Raw genomic sequence first — 25,360 nt, 5'->3', positions numbered from 1 at the left:
GGAATCATATCCTTAAACCTAGTTACAGCGCTTTCTGAAAGACTTCTAGTGTAATGAAACTTATTCCCTACTGCTGGGTAGTCCATCAGAGTAAATGTAAATGTTATTAAAAAATGATCAGACAGAAGGGAGTTTTCAGGGAATACTGTTAAGTCTTCTATTTCCATACCATAAGTCAGAACAAGATCTAAGATATGATTAAAGTGGTGGGTGGACTCATTTACTTTTTGAGCAAAGCCAATAGAGTCTAATAATAGATTAAATGCAGTGTTGAGGCTGTCATTCTCAGCATCTGTGTGGATGTTAAAATCGCCCACTATAATTATCTTATCTGAGCTAAGCACTAAGTCAGACAAAAGGTCTGAAAATTCACAGAGAAACTCACAGTAACGACCAGGTGGACGATAGATAATAACAAATAAAACTGGTTTTTGGGACTTCCAATTTGGATGGACAAGACTAAGAGACAAGCTTTCAAATGAATTAAAGCTCTGTCTGGGTTTTTGATTAATTAATAAGCTGGAATGGAAGATTGCTGCTAATCCACCGCCCCGGCCCGTGCTACGAGCATTCTGACAGTTAGTGTGACTCGGGGGTGTTGACTCATTTAAACTAACATATTCATCCTGCTGTAACCAGGTTTCTGTTAGGCAGAATAAATCAATATGTTGATCAATTATTATATCATTTACCAACAGGGACTTAGAAGAGAGAGACCTAATGTTTAATAGACCACATTTAACTGTTTTAGTCTGTGGTGCAGTAGAAGGTGCTATATTATTTTTTCTTTTTGAATTTTTATGCTTAAATAGATTTTTGCTGGTTATTGGTAGTCTGGGAGCAGGCACCGTCTCTACGGGGATGGGGTAATGAGGGGATGGCAGGGGGAGAGAAGCTGCAGAGAGGTGTGTAAGACTACAACTCTGCTTCCTGGTCCCAACCCTGGATAGTCACGGTTTGGAGGATTTAAGAAAATTAGCCAGATTTCTAGAAATGAGAGCTGCTCCATCCAAAGTGGGATGGATGCCGTCTCTCCTAACAAGACCAGGTTTTCCCCAGAAGCTTTGCCAATTATCTATGAAGCCCACCTCATTTTTTGGACACCACTCAGACAGCCAGCAATTCAAGGAGAACATGCGGCTAAACATGTCACTCCCGGTCTGATTGGGGAGGGGCCCAGAGAAAACTACAGAGTCCGACATTGTTTTTGCAAAGTTACACACCGATTTAATGTTAATTTTAGTGACCTCCGATTGGCGTAACCGAGTGTCATTACTGCCGACGTGAATTACAATCTTACCAAATTTACGCTTAGCCTTAACCAGCAGTTTCAAATTTCCTTCAATGTCGCCTGCTCTGGCCCCCGGAAGACAATTGACTATGGTTGCTGGTGTCGCTAACTTCACATTTCTCAAAACAGAGTCGCCAATAACCAGAGTTTGATCCTCGGCGGGTGTGTCGTCGAGTGGGGAAAAACGGTTAGAAATGTGAATGGGTTGGCGGTGTACACGGGGCTTCTGTTTAGGGCTACGCTTCCTCCTCACAGTCACCCAGTCGGCCTGCTTTCCCGGCTGCTCGGGATCTGCCAGGGGGGAACTAACGGCGGCTAAGCTACCTTGGTCCGCACCGACTACAGGGGCCTGGCTAGCTGTAGAATTTTCCACGGTGCGGAGCCGAGTCTCCAATTCGCCCAGCCTGGCCTCCAAAGCTACGAATAAGCTACACTTATTACAAGTACCATTACTGCTAAAGGAGGCCGAGGAATAACTAAACATTTCACACCCAGAGCAGAAAAGTGCGGGAGAGACGGGAGAAGCCGCCATGCTAAATCGGCTAAGAGCTAGTAGCTACGCTAAGCTAGCGGATTCCTAAAAACACGCAAAGTGAATAATGTGTAAATAATTTAGAGGTGATTCAGCAGAATGAGTGCTTTAATTAAGGCACGTAAAGATTACACTGGGAAACAAATCGTAATCTAGATAACTAGATCAATCTAACTGCGCAGATTAAACAGCTAACAGATACAGAAAAACACCGCTGTGCTCCGGAACAGGAAGTGATACAATACCGCAGTGAGAGCCAACCACCAGTAGAGGCAAGCAAGAGTATATGGGTGCTGCCATACAAGGCGCTCACTACACACCAGGAGCAGTAGGGGATTAAAGACCTTGCCCAAGGGCCCTTAGTGATTTTCCAGTCAGGCTGGGATTTGAACCACAGATCAGTGCAGAAACCACGTGTCTGAAGAAAAATCCTTGGAAATGTTTTGTTGTTGTTGTTTGTTACCTCAAAATTTCTGATTACTGTTTAAAAAAGTTTAGAACACTTGTAATTAAAATAGCTAAATCAATAAATGGTTCTTTAGAAACCTTTCATCTATAAATTAAAATCACCTGTTATTTGAGATTAGATAATTTCTTGTTTAACATACGGAACCTTGGACATTTATTTATAGCAGTGATGATAATCAGTGAAATCACCTGCTGGAGTCAGTGGCTGCAATGAAAACCTGCACCCTCTCGGCCCTTTCTGGAATAGTTTGGACACCACTGATATAAAGAATTGTCTTGTTTGTGCACCTGTGGGTGTGTTGGTCTAAAAGGGAGGTGTGGAAGCAGAAAGAAATTGCCTCTGTAGACCCTGCAGTCTGCTCCCTGATGGTAGCAAGCTGAAGAGGCAGTTTAATGGGTGGGTGGGATCTCCCTCGATGCGGGTGAGGCGGGTGCTATGTTTTCTTGTTCGGGGAGGTAGGGAGAGGTGCCTGTGATCTTCTCAGCTGCTCTCATGATGCGCTGAAGCATCCTGCAGCAGGATGCGGTGCAGGCGCCGTACCACACTGTGATGCAGCTTGCTAGGATGCTCTCAATCGTGCCCCTATAGAAGGTGCATATGATGGGGTGGGGTCCTAGCTCTTCTTAGTTTACGGAGGAAGTGGAGGCATTGGTGAGTTTTCTTGGCCAGTGATGTAGTGGTGGTGGTCCAGGAGAGATCCTCTGTGACGTGCACACCCAGGAACTTGGTGCTGCTCACCCTTTCCACAGCAGCACTGTTGATGGTCAGAGGGAGGTGTTGGGTGTGTGCTCTCCTGAAGTCCACAACTATCTCTTTTGTCTTCTCCACATTGAGGGAGAGATTGTTGTGCTCCACACCATGAGCTCAGGTGGTTCACCTCGTTCTTGTAGTTGGTCTCATCATTGTTGCTGATGAGACCCACCATGGTTGTGTCTTCAGTGAACTTGATGAGGAGGTTGGTGTTGTGCAGTCATGGGTCAGCAGGTGAAGAGGAGGGTGGCCTCAGTTTTACTTCAAGGGTTTTCTAAAAAAGTCACATTGGCCATGCAATAATTATAGCCATTTCAATACACAGGCCCTCTGTTTTCATGCCACAGGAAACTGGACATTTGTCTGACAAGCTGTTTTATGGCCAGGCGTGGCCTGTTCCCTCGTTATTTCATGGCAAATAAAGTAGACAAAAGGTTTGGCGTTGATAATAAGTGCTGAATCTGTATTTTATAGTTGTTCATTGGAGCTCTCAATGTGTTGTCCAAAGGCCTTAATTAGGCTGAAAACAGGAAAAAAAAAAATGTCAGAAACTTTGAGTTTCCAAATCAACTATTTTATTTAAAAAGTTAAAATAAATAAATAAATAAATAAAAGTGCTTTAAAAAATCTTAAAACGTAATGCAGTGTTGAGAAAAGTAACAACAAGAGGTCTGGAAGACTGCAGAAGACGAAAAAAGTGGATTATAGCAGAATTATAGCTTGAAAAGGAAAAAAATCTTGTAAAACAGCAAGACAGGTCATTAACACTGTTGAGAATTTAGGTATATCATTGCCAGAGTGCAATCAAGAGACACCTTCATGAATATAAATACAGTGGATTTATGACAAAGTGCAGTCCATGGGTAACATTCAAGAACATGAAGACCAGGTTAAGCCCAGGTTACACATAGACTGTTTTGTCGGCGGGCAGTACGTAGACCGAAGTTTGCGGTAGTTCCGGCTGTTTTCGCGGTGGAAAGGGGACGAGCATTTCGCTGGCGTTTTGAGCGACGTACTAGCGCAATTGCAAGGATAAAACGCTGCTAAATCCGCCGAATAAAGCGGCGTTTTGACACCGTAGCATCCGGCACACATCAGGCAACGGGGGTTAATACCCAGTTCTATCCTTTACAATCACAGGTTAAGACGCGCATGAGAATGGCGGTGTTCTGCTGCCGCCGATAATGCCCTGTGTACCGCTGGATTTATCCAGGCAAATCCTGCGTTACTCCAGGAACTTTTGCATATAGGCACCGCCCCCTTTTCCCCTCCTCAACGTGTTGCTCGTCTCCACCACAGGGCTACCCTCTGCTTCTGAACCAGACCTCTTGGTAAGTCCTTGCCGCTGCCAATTTTCTTTTAGGAGGCATACTGGAGCTTCTCTGCAAAAATATCTGGAGCTGGCCGCGAGTGAGATGCCTGCACGCAGCGCGCTAGCGTTTCTATACTGACCGGCGCCTATCGGCCGTTTGGAACGCCGTTAACCGGGAGGTGGCGTTTAGAACGGCGTACTGTCCGCTAGCGCCGCCGTTTTGTCTTCCTCTGTCGCCGGTTAAAATGCCTTTGAGGATGCCGTTGTGGGCTCTATCGCCGTTTTACACGCCGTAGATTAGGGATACAACGCCGGCTGCCAATTACGGCGGTGTAAACTGCGGCACTACAGGAAGGGGCAGGATGAAACGGCGATTAAAAAGTATCAAACGCCGTTGTTCGCGTTGTCTCCGTCGTCACGCGAATTCTCCGGGAATGCTCCCGGAATTATTTGACATGTTGAATAATTTTTTTCGACGATTCCCGGTAAAGCCGGAACTAAGCCATGCCCCCTAGTGCCAGCGTTAACAACGGCGTGTGATCCTTAAGACGGCCAAAAACTCTTCCGGGATGCGTCCGGGAGCTCTTACCGTCTATGTGTAAACGGGGCTTTAGACAGAGTCCCTTCGGCTGCTCCCTTGTATTGCACTTGGGGTCGCCACAGCAAATCCAAGGTGGATCTGCATGTTGAACTGGAACAGGTTTTATGCTGGGTGCCCTTCCTGATGCAACTCCACATTACATGGAGAAATGTGGCGGGGGTGGGATTTGAACCGGGAACCTACCGCACTGAAACCAAGTGCATTAATCACTTCAGTTCTGAAGTCAATAGGGCTATACTATCTGCTCAGATTCAGTCAAATGCTGCCAAACCAATAGGCTGGACATTCAGAATGCATATGGGTAATGAGCCAAAACATACCGTTAAAGCAACCCAATTACTTCTCCAGGGAAAATAAATACATAAATAAAAGGAGTATTCTTTAATGGCAAAGTCAGTCACCTGACCTCAAACCAGTGAAATAGCTTTTCACTTACAAAAGACAAAACTGAAGGCAGAAAGACCCACAAACAAACTGCAACTGAAGGAGGCTGAGGTAAAGACTGAAGGAATGCTCTTCTGTATCAAACCCTAGTTGATATTATGTTTACTTTCGCAAAATTCTTATTTCATAACTAGCTCATGAATTATTATTCAGTGTTTGTGTTAACATTCTTAACCAGCCCTGTTCAGGTCTCATAAGATAATTTATTGTTATGTGATTGTTATTGTTGTTGTTGTTAGGTGTTGCTAGTTAGAATTCTAAAACTCTTTTGTATGAATAAGTGGAGACTGCATTGTGTTTGTGTTGCTGTGAGGTAAGTGAACCTGCTGCTCACTAAAATGAGCTTCTCTTGGTTTCTGTTTGGTCTGTCGAGCCAGGTGCCAAAAATATGAGTGTATTGTGACTCTGTATTTAAAGGTAAATTGTCACAATTTGTATCACAGCTGTGTTATTGCATGATCAGTGTATTTCACGATAACGATAATAAGAGGCCAAACCCAATGAGTAAGTGGCATAGCAAAGACAAAGGGACATCTAGAGGGGTGCTCTCTGGTGGCTTCTGTTGCATCCTGTGTCATTTTTAGTTGCATTTGTTTGTGTATAAGCACATTTTTAGTTGCACTTATCTAAAACTATGCAAAACTATGTGCACTACTTCAGAGCGTGCCAGCGGGAACAATAAATTCAATAGCAATGGGGGCAGTCTGACAATTTTTTTTATTCATTTATTTTAAAATTTCATTTAAATTAATCCTCTTGTGTAACATTCAACTCATATCTCGATGGATTAACAACAATTTGTTGGAATATTTCAGTTCATTTGTATCAAGTAGTAATTCAAAAAAGCTTGCAAGTTGAACCCCCCACTGATAATAACAAGTTAAAGAGATCTCATCGGATACAAGTTAGCGTGAACAGGAAGAGGAGAGAAAATGTAAGATGGTGGGGGCCAAAAATTGCTGCAAATGAGCTTAAGTAAATCAATGTTTTTTCTTGTGAAAAATATAAACTAATGTTTAACATAATAAGATTTATAGGTGGCGGTTCATCATGCGGTCCATTCTATTTCATAGTACTGTTATGTGATATTGTATGTCCCTGGCCCATTTACATACACAGAAAAATCTGGTTGCTATCTGATTATTGGCTGTTATCTGACTATTAATTTGTCATGTAAACGGCAAAATCCGATATGCTTTATCCAATAACGACCGTTATCTGATTATGAGAAATTGGAATAACACACCCGGATTTTTCCCTAAAACTCTGATTTCTTTGGTACATGTATACCATTAATCACAATATTTCATCATTTTACATTTGAGTATGTGTTAATCAAATGGCACTCACATTTCCAGATGTACAGCGGAATGGACTACTGTCTCGTCGGGTCTCGTAGCATACTTCATCAGATCGCAAGTTCAGATAGTCCATTGTGCATCTCAGAAAAAAAGGTGTCCTTCAGCGGCCCTGTACATTGTTTCAGCATTCTAAAGAGCAAACCTCTCGGCGATCTGTGTAGTTTATAGACATATTTATTGAAGTTGACTGGTGTTTGCTCAAAGAATGAGATTTTTTTTTCTCTATACATTCTCTATAGTTTTTTTTTCAGGAGCTGCCTTTTCTTCACTTCCAAAGAAATCCAAGTAATGAACTGAAACCATAGGACAGGAGCTGGTTGGGAAAGACGACAGACAACAGAGACTATTCTCAATCAGCGAGACAGGTGGCATGACTTGATTCTTGTTTTAAATCTCTGGAGCTCGTTGCAACTTGATGAACCTTTCTGCAGTTGTCCAAGAATGGTTGTACATTGTCACCAGAGTTAAATTATAATATTAATCCTTGTTTGGCAAAATTATACCACCTGAAATGGATGAAAACACAGCTGTTGGATAAAGCATGGTCAATCGTTTACTTTGTAGTTTTCTGTGTGTGATGATGTGTTTGCTTCAGTTCCACTGGGAGTCATTAATATGTGCTGCTAAATCGTTTGAAATCATTCAGCTTTTCACTAAGATGAAAAGACAGTGATTTGGATATGTTATGTCTTCGGATGTAAGAATGAGCGTTAAAGAGAGCTTCAATGTGCTGCAGTAGCAGCGTCAAAACAACAACAGTGAATCGAGAAGGGGAGGAAATGGTTGTCTAAACTAAGTTCTTAAACAGGAAGCCACCCTGGTTCTCTTATTGTTGTGTTTTTATAGGCTTCCTGTTGGGTCAAATGCCCCTATCACCATGGCTACAGTCCTTATAGATTATGAGATGGATGTGAGAGTTGATTTCCTCTGTTGCTTGGAGTTTAGAATAATTTTCACATTGGACAGTTGAAAGTTGTCCTTGTTTTGCCACAGCATCTTCTGAAAGACCTAAATGACACATGATTTAAATGCATCCAGAGTCTAATGTCTCAGACACATTTGTTTCATTTTTCATCCCTGGGGAAAAAACAAAATCACATTTATACTTTCAGGCTGGAATTTACATGTTTTTTGTTTGTTTGTTTTTTGTTTTTTTTTGCTCCTCAAAAGGATTAATCTGCTTTTGCGCAAAGTGCTACGAGGTAGAGAGAGAAGTGTGTGTGTGCGTGTGTGTGTGTAGGGGGGGGGGGGGGGGGGGTGTTAAAGAAAAGAGGATGTGGCCGACAGTAAAAGATGACTGGAGGGGAGCGGAGCTCTCTAATTATAGATGCTGCTGTGATCTGGCCGAGCTGCTGTGATCTGGCCGAGGCAGAAGTGCTACTGGAGTTCTCACATAGTCGCTTATTTACAAGACAAACACGGGTATGTGTGCCTTTGACTTTACTGTTTACATCCTACCTGTTTGTGAGCTGTTGGTTGTTTTCACACAAATGTACATGTAAATGTGTTGGTGAAACCTTCACTTTGTGCAGTTGTAAACGGGCTCTGATGTGACTGAGTGGGACTAAGAAAGACTGAGATAGTAGTTGAATAAAATGAGCTTTTTCGTCCTTGTGGTAATCATTTCTGTTCAGTCTCTTTTGTTATGTGGTACAGTGTTCTCATGACACTCTTACCACAACACTCGCTGTAACGGCTAAGACACGATAAAAGCGAGAGAGCAGTACTGAATGTTTATGGAAACTTGGGGAGGACTAAGAAACAGGACCCCATGCTGCATTATACATAAGCCACCTTCTATAACTCTCTCACACACACACACCTGAATACAAATGTACAAGTTAAGAACACATCTAATGACTCTTTTGAGTCCATTTGTTTTTATTGTTTGATCTGAAGATTGTCAAACATCAGTAAAGGAATAAAACAAAAGACAAAATGTTTTGTTTTGTCCAACCACCACTACAAATTAATCACATTTACAATCATGCGCATCATAGACAACTGCTATCCATCACTCGTAGTGGAGTTTAAAAAACGTATTTAATTAGATGTATTAAGTAAGTATGAAACTATGAAATAAGTCAGTGGGCTGCAAGAAAGTAAAAAAAACAAGAAGTAATCTGTTAATAATGTTTGGAGTGTCTTAAGTTTAAAATGTAACCTGTCAGAGATGTAATCTATTAATTAATGGTCATAATTATGAAATGGGTCAGTGGTATGTGACAAGTTAAAGAAATGCAATCTGTTAAATAATGTTGACTATGATGCTGGATATTGAAAGATTGTATTGTTAAAAGGGGCAGAAATCATAAGACTTGTTCTTCTTTCTGCTCCTTTTCATTCTGGTGTTGTGATGCTTTGTTTCTGCTTTTCTGTTTTTTCTTTTAAATGAATGAAATAAATATTAAAGAAATAAAGAAAGGAAGAAAGAGTAGGGTATAGTGAATGAATGAATGAAATTGCAGACTCCAAACAACAAAAAAGAGAGAACTCTCTCAAGCAGACTGAACAGTTTGTATTAATTTATCTTGGAGTACTGCATGCAATGGGACTCTGTCATTTATCCATCTGTGTGCGAGGTCCATCTCAGTGGTTGAAATGACACCTTACATGCATAGCCATGCATGGTGGTGGACGCTCTTCACACATAGCACATACAAGAGGATTTAAATGCCACACTATTCACCTATGTGTTATTTGTCATAGCAACATGCAATGTTATATCTCCTTTCCACACAGCCTCTTTTCCTCACCAAAAATCCTCTAACACCTCCAATGTGAATTCTCTTAATACTACAGAATACAACAGTCTTCCGCAACTCGCCCTGGCCTATTAAAATAGAAATCCAACTTATTTGTGCCTAGCACCCACTTTTGCCTTCAGTTTACATGTCTTCTTGATAGTAAGAAGATGGTAAGAAGAAAAGAAAGAATTGATGCTATGTGTTTAAACAGCACTATCAAGATAGGGTTTGTAATGTATTTTGGTTTTGTGATTCATTTTTTGGTGCTACAGTGCAATTTATTTTAGTCCAGTTTCACTTTTGTTGTAAAAAAGTATTTGCTGCTATAAATTTTAAAGAATGGACACTTGAATGATTGCAAAGTTGTTTTTGTTTGTTTTTTTTTGTGGTAGACGCAGTTAATAAATTTTACATTAGGAAAAGAAAAGATTTGAGAATGTTATTATTTTTAATTTATTATGCTACACAAAAACAGAAAAGCACAGGTCAGTACTTCTGCACAAAACACACAGGTGGGTATCAGGCTGCTTAAAAAAAACCAACAAACCTCAGCCCAAACTGTAAAAATACACAAATTCCATATAAAAATAGGAATAATATAATAAACACTAAGGCTATATTGTTTAAAAACAACCACCAAATTCTCACATTGGAGGAGCTGGTATCAGTGAGTTTGGTAGATTACATTAAAAATTGCATTTAACATATTTAATTGATTATCAAAATGGTTAGAATTTTTTATTTTGATTAATTGAAGAGTCAAAAAATTATTTCAGCTGAGGTACAAATGCATGATTGCACAATTTGTGATGCTCATATCTCTTCTATTTCACACTTGTTGGTTCGTGATTTCTATACTGACCATAACTTCTCATTTTCAGTAAGCACATCATCCATGGGGGCAACAGCAATAAACAATTAATAATATATTTATGTTTAGCATCACACAGGTTTATTGCAGTAGTAATCATGATTGAGTTCTCAGTTGTAATTAAATGTCTGTTTTGTGTTTTTTGGTTTTATGCTGTCTAGACAAATATAAATATAGACAGTAGTAAGCAGAACCAATTGTACAGCGGAATGTTGTAAGTGCTTTTTCAGCAAAAAAATCATGTTTTGCTTTGTTAAATAAGGAAGTGATGAATGGTGACATGTTTAACATATACAATAGTGAAGAAACAGTTAATTTGTTACCAGTAAGTTAACTGTAATGCTGTCTATAGTGACAGCAATCGTTTGTAAATGGATTGTTTGTATATTAAAAATTATTTATTGAACAGTCCATCATATATTCTCATTAAATTTGTAGTTTGTCAAAAAAAATCTGATTTAAAAGAAGTTCTTTTCAAGATGTTAAAAAAAACCTCCAGTTTAGCTAAGTGTGAATTTATGTTAGTTTGTAAGTAATTGAAATAACCAGTGTATCTGTTTCTACTTTTGTGTCTCTTTAAGATGACTTAACTGCCACAAAGTCAATACAGTCTTTGTTCACTCAGTGTTGTTTACGTAAATGGACTGCATTTATATAGCACTTTTCCATCTGCATCAGATGCAGATGGAACACACCAAGGGCCCTTAGTGATTTTTCCAGTCAGGCTGGGATTTGAACCGAGGATCTTCTGGTCTCAAGCCCAACATCTTAACAACTAGACCATCACCTCCCCTTACACCACCTACGTCTTTCCTTTTGTTTTAAAACAAATCTGTCTGTAACTGCATAACTACAACCATCGGTCACATAATGTTTTTTTGTCAACATCTCTGCTTTAGAAGACATGAATTCACAGCTGCTTTAATGCCATTCATTTGCCTTTTTCTCTCTTTTGCCCCATTTACAGAGCATTCACACTTATTTCTGTTGTATAATAGGCAGTTGGAGCCGTCCATATTGAGTACGAGCAAAGTGCCCGTCCTTCAGACAGTGAAGAAAGAGTGTACTAATCGTGAGTCACTGACCCGGGAAAGTGTGCAGCAGTATACTGAGACAACACTTCCAAAAGAAAGCTTTCAAAGCATTTTGAAGTCGCAGCTGTAACAGACACACTGAGCCCTTATTTAACACAAAGTTAAAAGTTCATGATAACTTGTAAGCTGCGGAAGAAATAAAGAAATATATATATATATATATATACGAGGTCTATTAGAAAATAAACCAACCTTTTTATTTTTTCAAAAACTATATGGATTTGAATCACGTGCGATTACAACAGACAAGCTTGAACCCACGTGGGCATGCGTGAGTTTTTTCATGCCTGTCGGTTGCATCATTCGTCTGTGGGCAGGCTTTGAGTGAGGAGTGGTTCACCCCTCCCGTCTATTTTTTCATTGTTTAGGAATGGCTCAGAGACTGCCGCTTTGCTTGATCAAAATTTTTTCAGAAACTGTAAGGCACATCCGAGTGGACACCATTCAAGAAATTCAGCTGGTTTTCTGTGAAAATTTTAAGGGCTGATGAGAGATTATGGAGTGTTACTGTCGCTTTAAGGACAACCCACGGAGCCGGAGGGCGTGCCGCGCTCCGAGGCGCCGTCGTCAGCCTGTTTTGAGCTGAAAACTTCCAAATTTAAGCCTCTGTTGACCCAGGACGCCATGAGACAACAGAGAAGTTTCAGAAGAGGTCGGGATCAGCAGTTTATCCGGACATTCCACTGTTAAAGGAGATTCTGTAATGAAAGACGTGCGGACGGATAACAGCAGCGCGCACGCAAAAGAGCGATTTTGCAGAAATAAACGGACAGACATAAAGTTTTGTGTGTTTAAAGCGCAGAAGAAAAGCCAGAGAGCTGCAGAGCCAGCGAGGAGCACAGAGGCGGCACTCCAGGAACCCGTGGTTCAGGTCTAGCTGGTCTGGTGCATTACAGGTGGACAGCAGCCTGGCGCACAGCGCACAACTGCGGAGCTGTGCTGGAGTGTCTATTTTTGGACTGCGTTTAAAAAAAAAAGGGACATCTTTAAATGCTGCTGTGAATCTGTGAATTGAAAACCCACACTTTGAAGGGACCAGGTGTGGGAGGGCTGGAGGTTTGGACCAAACTCATGCCTAAACGTGTGCCAACATGGCGTTATCATGGCACTACGTGGATTAGTGTGGCTGATGCAAGCCATTCGAGGCTGTAATGACAGGTCGGTCGTGGCTCACTAGAGGCTGCTACGCGGCACATGCGGGGTACAGAGAGGCACATAGTGGCACCTTCATAGTGGATACGTGATAGATCAAAACGTGGGTCATTCTTCAAATAATCACCCCACACCCATGCGTGGCTCCTTCTTCAGCTTTCATTATTCGGTGGGACCGAGGCTTTAGTTTTTTTTTAATTTGATGAAATATTGACCATGGGTGGTGGCCAAGTGGTTAATGCACTTGGTTTCAGTTCAGAAGGCTCCGGGTTCAAATCCCATCCCTGTCACATTTCTCCATGTAATGTGGAGTTGCGTCAGGAAGGCCATCCGGCGTAAAACCTGTGCCAATTCAACATGCAGATCTACCTTGGATTTGCTGTGGTGACCCCGAGTGCAAACAAGGGAGCAGCCGAAGGGACTTACTATTTGATGAAATATTGTTCTCGTAATAGTTTCAATAGTATTTTTGTTTTAAGACTATTTCATAATATGGATAATGCAAGTACATTTTTTTCAAATGGCAATTAAGCATATCCAGAATTTGAATGTAAAAATTTATGAAGTCTCAAAAATAAAAGCAGGACCAGTACACAGCAGAATGTATCTCAAAATGTATTTTTTTTTCTATTCCTTTCAAACCCCTGCTGTTTATTCACTTGCACTGTGTTACTAAAATGTCAGTGACATTTTGATATAACAGTGAAACAGAGCACAGCAAAAATAGTTGAGGTCATGTCCATGTATAGTACAATAAGTCAATATGGTAATTATTTTGACAGGCTTAATTCACAGTTCATTTCATGTGTAATATTGGTAATGTCAGCAATTGTTTGGCATGAACTGGCGTTATTACATTTCAGTCAGGAGAGCTGTCGTTCACAAACTGCTGGCGAGTGTCAAAGTAGCCCTGGGCAAGACACTGGAGCCTAAAACTGTTCAACCCTAAACCACATTAATCCCACATGAATGTGGGGGAAAGATGTATCCAAAGAACATGATTTCATAACAATAGACTTAACTTATTATTATTTTTAAAACTGTAGGTCAGGTAAAACCTAATGAAAAGCACAGGAACAGAACATTGGCACTACATTATTACCATATCAACAACTACAGTGAGGAAAATAAGTATTTGAACACTCTGCAATTTTGCAAGTTCTCCCACTTAGAAATCATGGAGGGGTCTGAACTTTTCATCTTAGGTGCATGTCCACTGTGAGAGACATAAATCAAAAAAAAAAAAAAAATCCGGAAATCACAATGTATGATTTTTTTAAAATAATTTATTTGTATTTTACTGCTGCAAATAAGTATTTCAACACCTGTGAAAATCAATGTTAATATTTGGTACAGTAGCCTTTGTTCGCAATTACAGAGGTCAAACATTTCCTGTAGTTTTTCACCAGGTTTGCACACACTGCAGCAGGGATTTTGTCCCATTCCTCCACACAGATCTTCTCTAGATCAGCCAGGTTACTGGGCTGTCACTGAGAAACACGGAGTTTGAGCTCCCTCCAAAGATTTTTTTATTGGGTTTAGGTCTGGAGACTGGCTAGGCCACTCCAGAACCTTGATATGCTTCTTACGGAGCCACTCCTTGGTTATCCTGGCTGTGTGCTTCGGGTCATTGTCATGTTGGAAGACCCATCCACGACCCATCTTCAATGCTCTAACTGAGGGAAGGAGGTTGTTCCCCAAAATCTCGCAATACATGGCCCCGGTCATCCTCTCCTTAATACAGTGCAGTCATCCTGTCCCATGTGCAGAAAAACACGCCCAAAGCGTGATGCTTCCACCCCCATGCTTCACAGTAGGGACAGTGTTTTTTGGGATGGTACTCAGCATTCTTCTTCCTCCAAACACAGCGAGTGGAATTAAGACCAAAAAGTTCTATTTTAGTCTCATCTGACCACATACCTTTCTCCTATGACTCCTCTGGATCATCCAAATTGTCATGGGCAAACTTTTGGGATTATGTCTTTCACAGTGGACATGCACCTAAGATGAAAATTTCAGACCTCTCCATGATTTCTAAGTGGGAGAATTTGCAAAATCGCAGGGTGTTCAAATACTTCTTTTCCTCACTGTATTTTACTCAATCTTAAGGAAGAGTAACTTTGACAATTCACCACTATGTTTAGTGTTACTTTAATACTCCAAGGAGCTGATCAAATGGGCCCAGAAAGTGTTAAAGTAGCTAAAGCAAACAATTTTTAAATTTGGCTTTGGCTCAGGGAAACTGACTTTGACTCCTGGATGTGCTACCTCTCTGTGTCCTTGGGCAAGAGAATGTACATTGACTTGGTCCAACCAGCTTTAATGTGGGTACCACCCTTTGGCTGGTCAACTGACCTGGGATGAACTAGTGTTCTGTACATGGGGCCTCCGAGACTCTTGTCTGCATCATGCTACAGTATCTGGGGATTAGCACAGGCAGTATTGGGCCTCAGGGCCTGTATAAGTCTTATGTCTCCTATATACAACCCCTGGCAAAAATTATGGAATCACCAGCCTCGGAGGATGTTCATTCAGTTGCTTAATTTTGTAGAAAAAAAGCAGATGACAGACATGACACAAAACTAAAGTCATTTCAAATGGCAACTTTCTGGCTTTAAGAAACACTATAAGAAATCAGGAAAAATAATTGTGGCAGTCAGTAATGGTTATTTTTTTAGACCAAGCAGAGGGAAAAAAAATATGGACTCACTCAATTCTGAGGAATAAATTATGGAATCACCCTGTAAATTTTCATCCCCAAAACTAACACCTGCATCAAATCAGATCTGCTTGTTAGTCTGCATCTAAAAAGGAGTGATCACATCTTGGAGAGCTGTTGCACCAAGTGGACTGACATGAATCATGGCTCCAACATGAGAGATGTCAGTTGAAACAAAGGAGAAGATTATCAAACACTTAAAAGAGGATAAATCATCACGCAATGTTGCAAAAGATGTTGGTTGTTCACAGTCAGCTGTGTCTAAACTCTGGACCAAATACAAACAACATGGGAAGGTTGTTAAAGGCAAACATACTGGTAGACCAAGGAAGACATCAAAGCGTCAAGACAGAAAACTTAAAGCAATATGTCTCAAAAATCAAAAATGCACAACAAAACAAATGAGGAACGAATGGGAGGAAACTGGAGTCAACGTCTGTGACCGAACTGTAAGAAACCGCCTAAAGGAAATGGGATTTACATACAGAAAAGCTAAACGAAAGCCATCATTAACACCTAAACAGAAAAAACAAGGTTACAATGGGCTAAGGAAAAGCAATCGTGGACTGTGGATGACTGGATGAAAGTCATATTCAGTGATGAATCTCGAATCTGCATTGGGCAAGGTGATGATGCTGGAACTTTTGTTTGGTGCCGTTCCAATGAGATTTATAAAGATGACTGCCTGACGAGAACATGTAAATTTCCACAGTCATTGATGATATAGGGCTGCATGTCAGGTAAAGGCACTGGGGAGATGGCTGTCATTACATCATCAATAAATGCACAAGTTTACGTTGATATTTTGGACAATTGAAAGGATGTTTGGGGATGATGAAATCATTTTTCAAGATGATAATGCATCTTGCCATAGAGCAAAAACTGCGAAAACATTCCTTGCAAAAAGACACATAGGGTCAATGTCATGGCATAGGGTCAATGTCAACAAGCAGATCTGATTTGATGCAGGTGTTAGTTTGGGGGATGAAAATTTACAGGGTGATTCCATAATTTTTTCCTCAGAATTGAGTGATTCCATATTTTTTCCTCTGCTTGGTCTAAAAAAGTAACCGTTACTGACTGCCACAATTTTTTTTCTTGATTTCTTATAGTGTTTCTTAAAGCCAGAAAGTTGCCATTTCAAATGACTTTAGTTTTGTGTCATGTCTGTGATCTGCTTTTTTTTCTACAAAATTAAACAACTGAATGAACATCCTCCGAGGCCGGTGATTCCATAATTTTTGCTAGGGGTTGTAATAACACTGGCATCTTCCATCAGTAAAGAAAAACAAAATTTAATCTGTGGGTCTGGTGCTGTGTTTTTTTGCTTTGGAGAAAATAAGAATGTTTGTTTATCTTGGAGACAATCTGGACAGGTGTTGTAAACTTGGATCATTGTAGCTCTTTAGAATAAATATTCAAAATACATACAGGCACACACACACACACACACCCACACACACTGCTTATTAATGCATTTGACAGTTCAAAGCTCCCAAAGCTCCCCGTGCCATGTCCTCTATGTGCATTTGGGCATGCAGTGGGAAACCAGATCAACATATAGATACAATACTTCTGTAGTGACCCCAAGTAAGAAATCATTTTTGATTTGGATGTGAAATTTGTCTAAGTTCCCCCACGAGTGTGGCATTGTGTATGTGTGTTTCGGGAGCACACTTGCATAAAATGCTTATATGTATGTACAGAGGTGATCACATGGAGGCCAGAAAGCCACATCTGAGCACAGGGAGGCACCTGTCAGCTGATTGCAGCACACTGACAGCTGGAAATGACGGGTCAGTGCACACGATGTGTAACATAAAAAACAGAGACCACCACCAGGACAGGTATATCAATAATTACGACAACACCTACATACGCAATTACATAACAAATAAAATAACTAAAACGAATGACCACATAACATAGAAACAGAGTGACACATTGGTCACTGAAAGGACAGGGGAGCGTGGCTGGCTGCCAACCGCAGCTGCTATTAAGATCTCTGCTGCTGGACGTCCCAGTTGGGGAATACGTACCGTGATTTGAACTTACAACTTTCCTCCGTGAGGCGCATGTCTCCACCTTTTATCCTTATGTGGAAATACATAAAACATCTTTCACCTTTGCGCCAGGCTGCAGCACCTTGGCAGGCTGCTGGCCAGTCCAACATGCGTGTCCATACATCGTCTAATTTCTCTTTTTTTAAAACATACGTTTATCTCCTTGTTGATTTTAAGTATTTCACGCTCCTGTACTAAGAGAGCAATTGTAGCACAGTGGTAAAGTTTCCACCTGTTAATCACAGCTTTTTTGAATTGTAGGTGCAAATTTTTATTTACTTAGTTTATTTGATATAATTAGATGAGATTGTGTTCCCTGTGGAAAAATAATTAAATGTGATTTGTTGGCACTCTTCTGGGAGCTGTGATTAACCTGAAGTTGCATTAGCTACAAGTTCATTTGTTTCATAGCAGAAGAAAAAAAAATCATCAAAATGTACGCAGAAAATAATACATCTTTGGAAAATTGGTTTACCCTGGAAAATAAAGTGAACAACTAGATAGATATACAGATAGATGATAGATAAATTTATTGAGTCCCTCCAGTATCTTAACACTGAAATAATGTCTGAGGTTATCATAATTAGAAGGTCAAATGTTAGTCATAATAGCACAAAAACTTGAAAATCAAGACCAATTTAAGACCAAGACCAAAAAGCTTTTTGTTTTTTTCTGTTTTTTTTTTTTTTTTTTTTTTTTTTTTTATGGAGTCACCACAGCAGATCATCTGTTTCCATCTCACTTTGTATTCTGGATCTTCATCGTCACACCACCCACCTGCATGTCCTCCCTATATAACCTGGGTCCCTCCTCTGCACATGTCCAAACCATCTCAATCTCCAGATCGTGCTGTCCCTCTGATATGTTCATTCCTAATCTTGTCCATCCTTGTCATTCCCAAACAAAATTGCAGCATCTTCACCGCCAGCTCTTCCTCTTGACTTTTTTGTACCCACTCCACCCTGCCTGCACGCTCTTCTTCACCTCTCTACCACTCTCCATTATGCTGGATAGTTAACTTCAAGTATTTAGGCTCATTAACCTTCACCAACTCTACTCCTGTTCCAGCGGGGTCCCTCTCATTCACACACGTACTGAGTCTTACTTCAACTGTTTGCTATTCCCCTGCTCTTCAGAGCATGTCTCCACCTCTTCAGGCCGTCACAGCCTACTCTCACTACAGATCAGAATGTCCTCTGCAGAAGTCATAGTCTATTGAGACACTTCTCTGATCTCATCTGTCAACATGAAAGGGCTCCAAGCTGATCCTTGACATTATCTCACCTCCACCTTGAATGCGTGTATCTGTCATTCCTACTGCACGTTAACTGCTGTCACACTGTCCGTGTACATATCCTGCACCAACCTCAAATACTTCTCCGCCACTCCAGACTTCCTACCACAGCTCTTATCTTGGTATCCTGTCACAAGCTTTCTTTAAATCCACAAACAAAAATTACAACTCCTTCTGACCTCCTCTGTACTTCTCCATCAGCACTCAGAGCAAACACTGCATCTGTAGTGCTCTTCACTGGCATGAAACTATATTGCTGCTCACAAAGCTTCATCTTTTTTCTAAACCTATCTTTAACTTCTCTTGATCAATTTTATGCCTCTGTAGTTAATGTGGCTTTACACATCACCCTTATTCTTAAAAAGAAAAACTAAAATAAATAAATAAATAACAGAATATTACACTTCTTCTCTACTACTCAGACATCCTCTTGCTGTCCAAGATTTTATTAAATGATTTAAAAACTCCACTGCCATCTCTCTTACACATTTCCATGATTATTTAACTTTTTTTTCCTGTTGTTTATTTCAACTTCCCATCATGTATGAGTTTATGCCCAAGTCATGGAGGATAGGATTTTGTAGCATTGTCATTTAATGAGGAAGTATTTTAAAAGATTTTTGGCTGTAGTCGCCAACAAAGTTTGTCTCAGTTTTTGTTCATCTTTCATTTGCTTTCATTTCTGCTTGGTTACAGTAGTTCGGTTCAGTCCTGTTTACAATATTTGCACCCCTGATGTCTTCAGAATTAAATGCAAAATAACCACATTTATATAATCTGAATACTTAATGTACTTAAAAATACTTTTTGAAAAACTTACATTGCAGTGAAAGAATACAAACACAAAATGTCTCATAACAATAACAATTTCTATATGTTTCTTGTAGCCAGCTAGACATTCCTAGTACCTGTCTGTTGGTAGTTTCTGTCTCTCTTCTGTTGCTTTGCATTAAGCTTGAGCAAGTTTGCTGGAGTCCTTTTTGCAATGTGAGATTTCTGGCTCTCTCTACGTTTTGAATAGGATTCAGGTGAGGACTCAGTGTTGACTCATTTAAAATAGTCCAGGCTTTCCTTTTCATGCAGTCAGAGCTGTGTTTTGAAAAACATTCACCTTAAGGGGAGGTAATGGTCTAGTGGTTAAGGCGTTGGGTTTGGGACCAGAAGATCCTTGGTTGAAATCCAGGCCTGACTGGAAAATCACTAAGGGCCCTTGGGCAAGGTCTTTAATCCCCTATTGCTCCCGGTGTGTAGTGAGTGCCTTGTATGGCAGCACCCTGACATCGGGGTGAATGTGAGGCATTATTTGTAAAGCACTTTGAGCATCTGATGCAGATGGAAAAGCGCTATATAAATGCAGTCCATTTACACCTGGAAACATCTTAAGTTGTTGAAACACAGAGCTCAATATCTTAGATAATTACCTCGTACCCTTTGGAATTATTGTTTTGATAATGGCATTTCTGATGCACTCAGACAACTCGCTAGTGTTTGCCATTGTGAAAAAACAGGGAACAGTCAGCCCCTTTTATCCAGTAAAACATCATTCATTGGTTATTTCATGCCTTGTCAACACTGGCAGTTTGTTTTGATCTTTATTTTAGGAACTAATTTAAATTCTTGCAATGGCTGCCAACTGTGTTATGTCTGCTTTTATTTCACAATGTGAATGCATCTGCTGCTGTTCTTCAATTATTTTGGACATTTTAATTGCAAATTCAGAAATTTGATGTTTTGCATTTATTTTTGAAGATACTCTGGTTTATGTACTTGACCAAGACGGTATCTTACTTATATTTGTCTTATGGTTATGTTGTTGTTAACTCAGAATGACTTTCATTGAGTGAAAGTATTGAAATTTAATTGTGCATTACATTGCATGGAGTGCTGTTGCAAATGGCTACTGCCAAATAGCTCTTTGCAACATAAAGTGTAAATTTGAATGATAGAAAAAGCATTTATAACAAATTGGAAAGTGTGTGCTTTTAAATAACAATTTTGATTGTGCAATAAATTGTTTGACCAAACTTTATGTTTTCTTCCTGCTCAGAGACTTAGTGGGAGACAGGTAGAGAGACCTTTTCTATATATATGCTTTACATATTCTGGTCTGATCTGACTGCTTTTTCAGTACTATATAGTAAGCTAACATGACTATTTCGATTTCCAGTGCATCCGGAAAGTATTCACAGTGCATCACTTTTTCCACATTTTATTGTTAAGCCTTATTCCAAAATGGATGAAATTCATTTATGCCTCAACATTCTACTCACAATACCCCATAATGAGATTGTGAAAAAAGTTTTTTTTTTTTTTTTGTTAAGTTATTTAAAAAATAACAAAAAACAAATACATCGCATGGACACAAGTATTCACAGCCTTTGCCATGAAGCTCAAAACTGAGCTCAGGTGCATTCTCTTTCCACTGATTAGCCTTGAGATGTTTCTACAGCTTAATTGGAGTCCACATGGAATAAATTTGGTTGATTGGATGTGATTGGAAAGGCACACACCTGTCTGCATGTAAAGCCCCACAGTTTACAGTGCATGTCAGAGCACAAACCAAGCTTGAAGTCAAAGGAAGTGTCTGTAGACCTTCAAGATAGGATTGTCTTCAGGCACAAATATGGGGAAGGGTACAGAAACATTTCTGCTGTTTTGAAGGTCCCAATGAGCACAGTGACCTCCATCATCAGTAAATGGAAAAGATTGAACTCTTTAGCAATGCTAGGGGATGTGTTTGGAGGAAATCAGGCACCATCTCTACAGTGAAGCATTGTGGTGGCAGCATCATGATATGGGGATGTTTTTCAGTGGCAGGAACTGGGAGACTAGTCAGGATTGAGGGATAGATGAATGCAGCAATGTACAGCGGATGAAAGCCTGTTTGGGTGCAGAGAGCTATTGTTTTTTTATTTTTTTTTTATTTATTTATTTTTTTACAACCCCTGGCAAAAATTATGGAATCACCGGCCTCAGAGGATGTTCATTCAGTTGTTTAATTTTGTAGAAAAAAAGCAGATCACAGACATGACACAAAACTAAAGTCATTTCAAATGGCAACTTTCTGGCTTTAAGAAACACTATAAGAAATCAAGAAAAAAAGATTGTGGCAGTCAGTAACGGTTACTTTTTTAGACCAAGCAGAGGAAAAAAATATGGAATCACTCAATTCTGAGGAAACAATTATGGAATCACCCTGTAAATTTTCATCCCCCAAATTAACAAATTGTATTATTTTTTAATTGAGTAAGTGGTTCTTGGTCCGAAAAGGTTTCAGACACACTGCCTTAAGTTGATTTGATGGTTTGTGTTAAATGACATGAAATGTGTTAGGAGCTGGTTCCCTGAGTTTTATGATCATTCCTTTTTCTTTGACACAATTGTCCCTGTAATGACATAGTCATCAGGCCTACGATAGAAGGGACTGCAGTGTTTTGTGTATTTTTGGTGTAAAGACAGAGAAGTCTACCAGGCTTCTTTTATTTTAACTTTTCACGAGTACAGCTCAGGGTGACAACTACTTTTGCTTTTTAATTGGACATGTGGTTTTGATATTTCCGCTCTTGTTTTAATGATGAAATCAGTTGTGTTCTTAAAACATTTCACAATTACTGGATATCTGATTACAAAATTTATTTCAACTTTTGGAGGGCATAAAACTGATAAAATGAGAGGACCCTGCTTGCAATGAAACAGGCAGATCAAAAAAAAAGAAAAATGCTGTGGACCACAACAGCTCAACATTGATCAAGGTTACAGATGAGTTTATAATTGTTCTCTGACTTTCCTGAAAGCTGAACATTTGTCAGGGAACACTGACTTATAATCAGGGGTGCACATAACTGGTACTCAAGGTGCTTTTGCGTGCTAAAAATAAATGATGTGCAGCAGGAAATGCAAGGGAGGCATTTTATAAGAGGAAAGCAATGACAGATTGTAGGAAAAGTGTTTCCCTCTGCTGTGCATCAATGATGTTTAGCACACACGAGCACCACGTGTACCAGTTATGTGCACCCCTGCTTATAATGTCTCTGCATGTGTATGCGTGCTTTATGGGTGTTATTTTAGCACTTTTCTTTTCAGCTGTATTTGCTAAGGAAACTGCAATTTCCATGAACAAACACAGGATCATGATGACAGGGTCAAAATTATTTTTCATCCTCTGAGTGAGACATGCAGCTGTAATAAACCACAACCAAGCTAATATGAAACACCTACAACCTCATTTATAAAACCTGGTGTTGCAGTATGATTTTGTATATGCACAAAGAATGTGCACATGCATTCTTATCAGAGTTACAACCCCAATTCCAATGAAGTTGGGACGTTGTGTAAAATGTAAATTAAAAACAGAATACAATGATTTGCAAATCCTCTTCAACCTATATTCAATTGAATACCTCACAAAGACAAGATATTTAATGTTCAAACTGATAGACTTTATTGTTTTTGTGCAAATATTTGCTTATTTTGAAATGGATGCCTGCAACACATTTCAAAAAAGCTGGGACAGTGGTAAACATCACCTTTCCTTCTAACAACACTCAATAAGCATTTGGGAACTGAGGACACTAATTGTTGAAGCTTTGTAGGTGGAATTCTTTCCCATTCTTGCTTGATGTACAACTTCAGTTGTTCAAAAGTCTGGGGTCTCCGTTGTTGTATCTTGCACTTCATAATGCGCCACACATTTTCAATGGGCAACAGGTCTGGACTGCAGGAAGGCCAGTGTAGTACCCGCACTCTTTTACTACAAAGCCACGCTGTTGTAACACATCCAGAATGTGGCTTAGCATTATCTTGTTGAAATAAGCAGGGACGTCCCTGAAAAAGACGTTGCTTGGATGGCAGCATGTGTTGCTCCAAAACCTGGATGTACCTTTCAGCATTGATGGTGCCATCACAGATGTGTAATTTGCCCATGCCATGGGCACTAACACCCCCCCATACCATCACACATGCTGGCTTCAAAACTTTGTGCTGGTAACAATCTGGATGGTCTTTTTCCTCTTTTGTCCGGCGGACACGACGTCCATGATTTCCAAAATCAATTTGAAATGTGGATTCAACAGACCACAGCACACTTTTCCACTATGGTGTCTGTCTATTTCAAATGAACTCGGGCCCACAGAAGGCGGCGGTGTTTCTAGATGTTGTTGATGTGTGGCTTTCACTTTGCATGGTAGAGTTTTAACTTGCACTTGTAGATGTAGCGACGAACTGTATTAACTGACATTGGTTTTCTGAAGTGTTCCTGAGCCCATGCAGTAAGATCCTTTACACAATAATGTCGGTTTTTAATGCAGTCACCTGACGGATCGAAGGTCACGAGCATTCAATGTTGGTTTTCAGCCTTGTCGCTTACGTGTAGAAAGTTCTCCAGATTCTCTGAATCTTTTGATTATATTATGGACTGTAGATGATGGAATTCCTAAATTTCTTGCAATTGAACATTAAGAAACATTGTTCTTAAACTGTTGGACTATTTTTTTCATGCAGCTGTTCACAAAGTGATGATCCTCGCCCCATCTTTGCTTATGAATGGCTGAGCCTTTTGGGGATGCTCCTTTTATACCCAATCATGACAATCACCTGTTTCCAATTAACCTGTTCACTTGTGGAATGTTCCAAACAAGTGTTCTTTGAGCATTCATCAACTTTCCCAGTCTTTTGTTACTCCTGTCCCAGCTTTTTTGAAATGTGTTGCAGGCATCGATTTCAAAATGAGCAAATATGTGCACAAAAACAAAAATGTCTATCAGTTTGAACATTAAATATCTTGTCTTTGTGGTGTATTCAATTGAATATGGTTGAAGAGGATTTGCAAATCATTGTATTCTGTTTTTTCAAAATGCTTTCTGCATTTGCGCACAAGACAACCTGTAGCTGTAGATAATTTCTCTCTGATTCTGGGAGAGATGAGAGAATGGTTTAATCAGTCAAGGTCTGAGAGCAAATGAGTCATTGGCTACAAAATGATTACTTTATATAGTGTGGCATCAAGCGGGATGCGTTGGGACAACGAAATGTGCGGCAGTGTGGGGATCAAATTCGTGCAAGTGTTAAGGTGCCTAACAATGACAAAAATTAGGTGAGCAAAATACAACAAAGAACTGCTATCACAGCAGTCATTGGGTACATCTTGGAAAGGCCACCAGTCTAATGCTGTCTGTCAGCTTCATCATTTTAAAAATTGTGTCTACTCCTGGGACGCTTTGCCCTCTGCACAGTGCAATGCAATCTATAACTGCTACACCTGCATCTGTGCAGGCAAGCAGTCCAAAGACTTCTTTTTCCATTCTCTAATGACAGAGCAACGTGAACGTGCCCCATTCTACCGATGTTTTTATGTAATGTAAAGATTTATTGATAAATCTCTTCAGTAACCACACAGGTTCACAGCTCATAAAGACGGGCTGACATCAGCTTGATTACATGCTTGAAATGCAAATGCCTTCCGTAAATGTGGGCACTCTCATGTGTGCAGCATATGCACACATGCTGAAATTGTTTTATAGTGATGCAGAATACACAATTGCAGCAAATTTCTTCATGACATACTTGCCTCCCCACTCCACCAAACGCAGCAATTACAAAGCAGGTTCGGGTGCGTGCGTGCATGTGTGTGTTTCATTTGCACATCACCATATTGGGTTTGAG

At 40.0% G+C, this 25,360-nt stretch overlaps 1 protein-coding gene across 6 annotated transcripts in view; it reads left to right on the top strand.

Annotated features, from left to right (window-relative positions):
- Positions 1-25,360, top strand: part of hdac7a (histone deacetylase 7a) — a 196,594-nt gene that overhangs the window by 80,068 nt on the left and 91,166 nt on the right. Inside the window, exon 1 of one of the 6 annotated variants that reach the window (XM_034172208.1) lies at positions 8,115-8,182. The exons of the other annotated variants lie outside the window; for them this stretch is intronic. The gene's annotated coding sequence lies outside the window, so the exon portion shown is untranslated. Of the gene's footprint in view, positions 1-8,114; positions 8,183-25,360 lie in introns of those variants that run through there. 6 annotated transcript variants of the gene reach the window in all.

This window comes from Thalassophryne amazonica, chromosome 6, assembly GCF_902500255.1.
Source record: "Thalassophryne amazonica chromosome 6, fThaAma1.1, whole genome shotgun sequence".
Taxonomy (NCBI): Eukaryota; Metazoa; Chordata; class Actinopteri; order Batrachoidiformes; family Batrachoididae; genus Thalassophryne; species Thalassophryne amazonica.
Note: the sequence above shows the minus strand (reverse complement) of the source record. Positions and strands in the feature narration are given on the sequence as shown.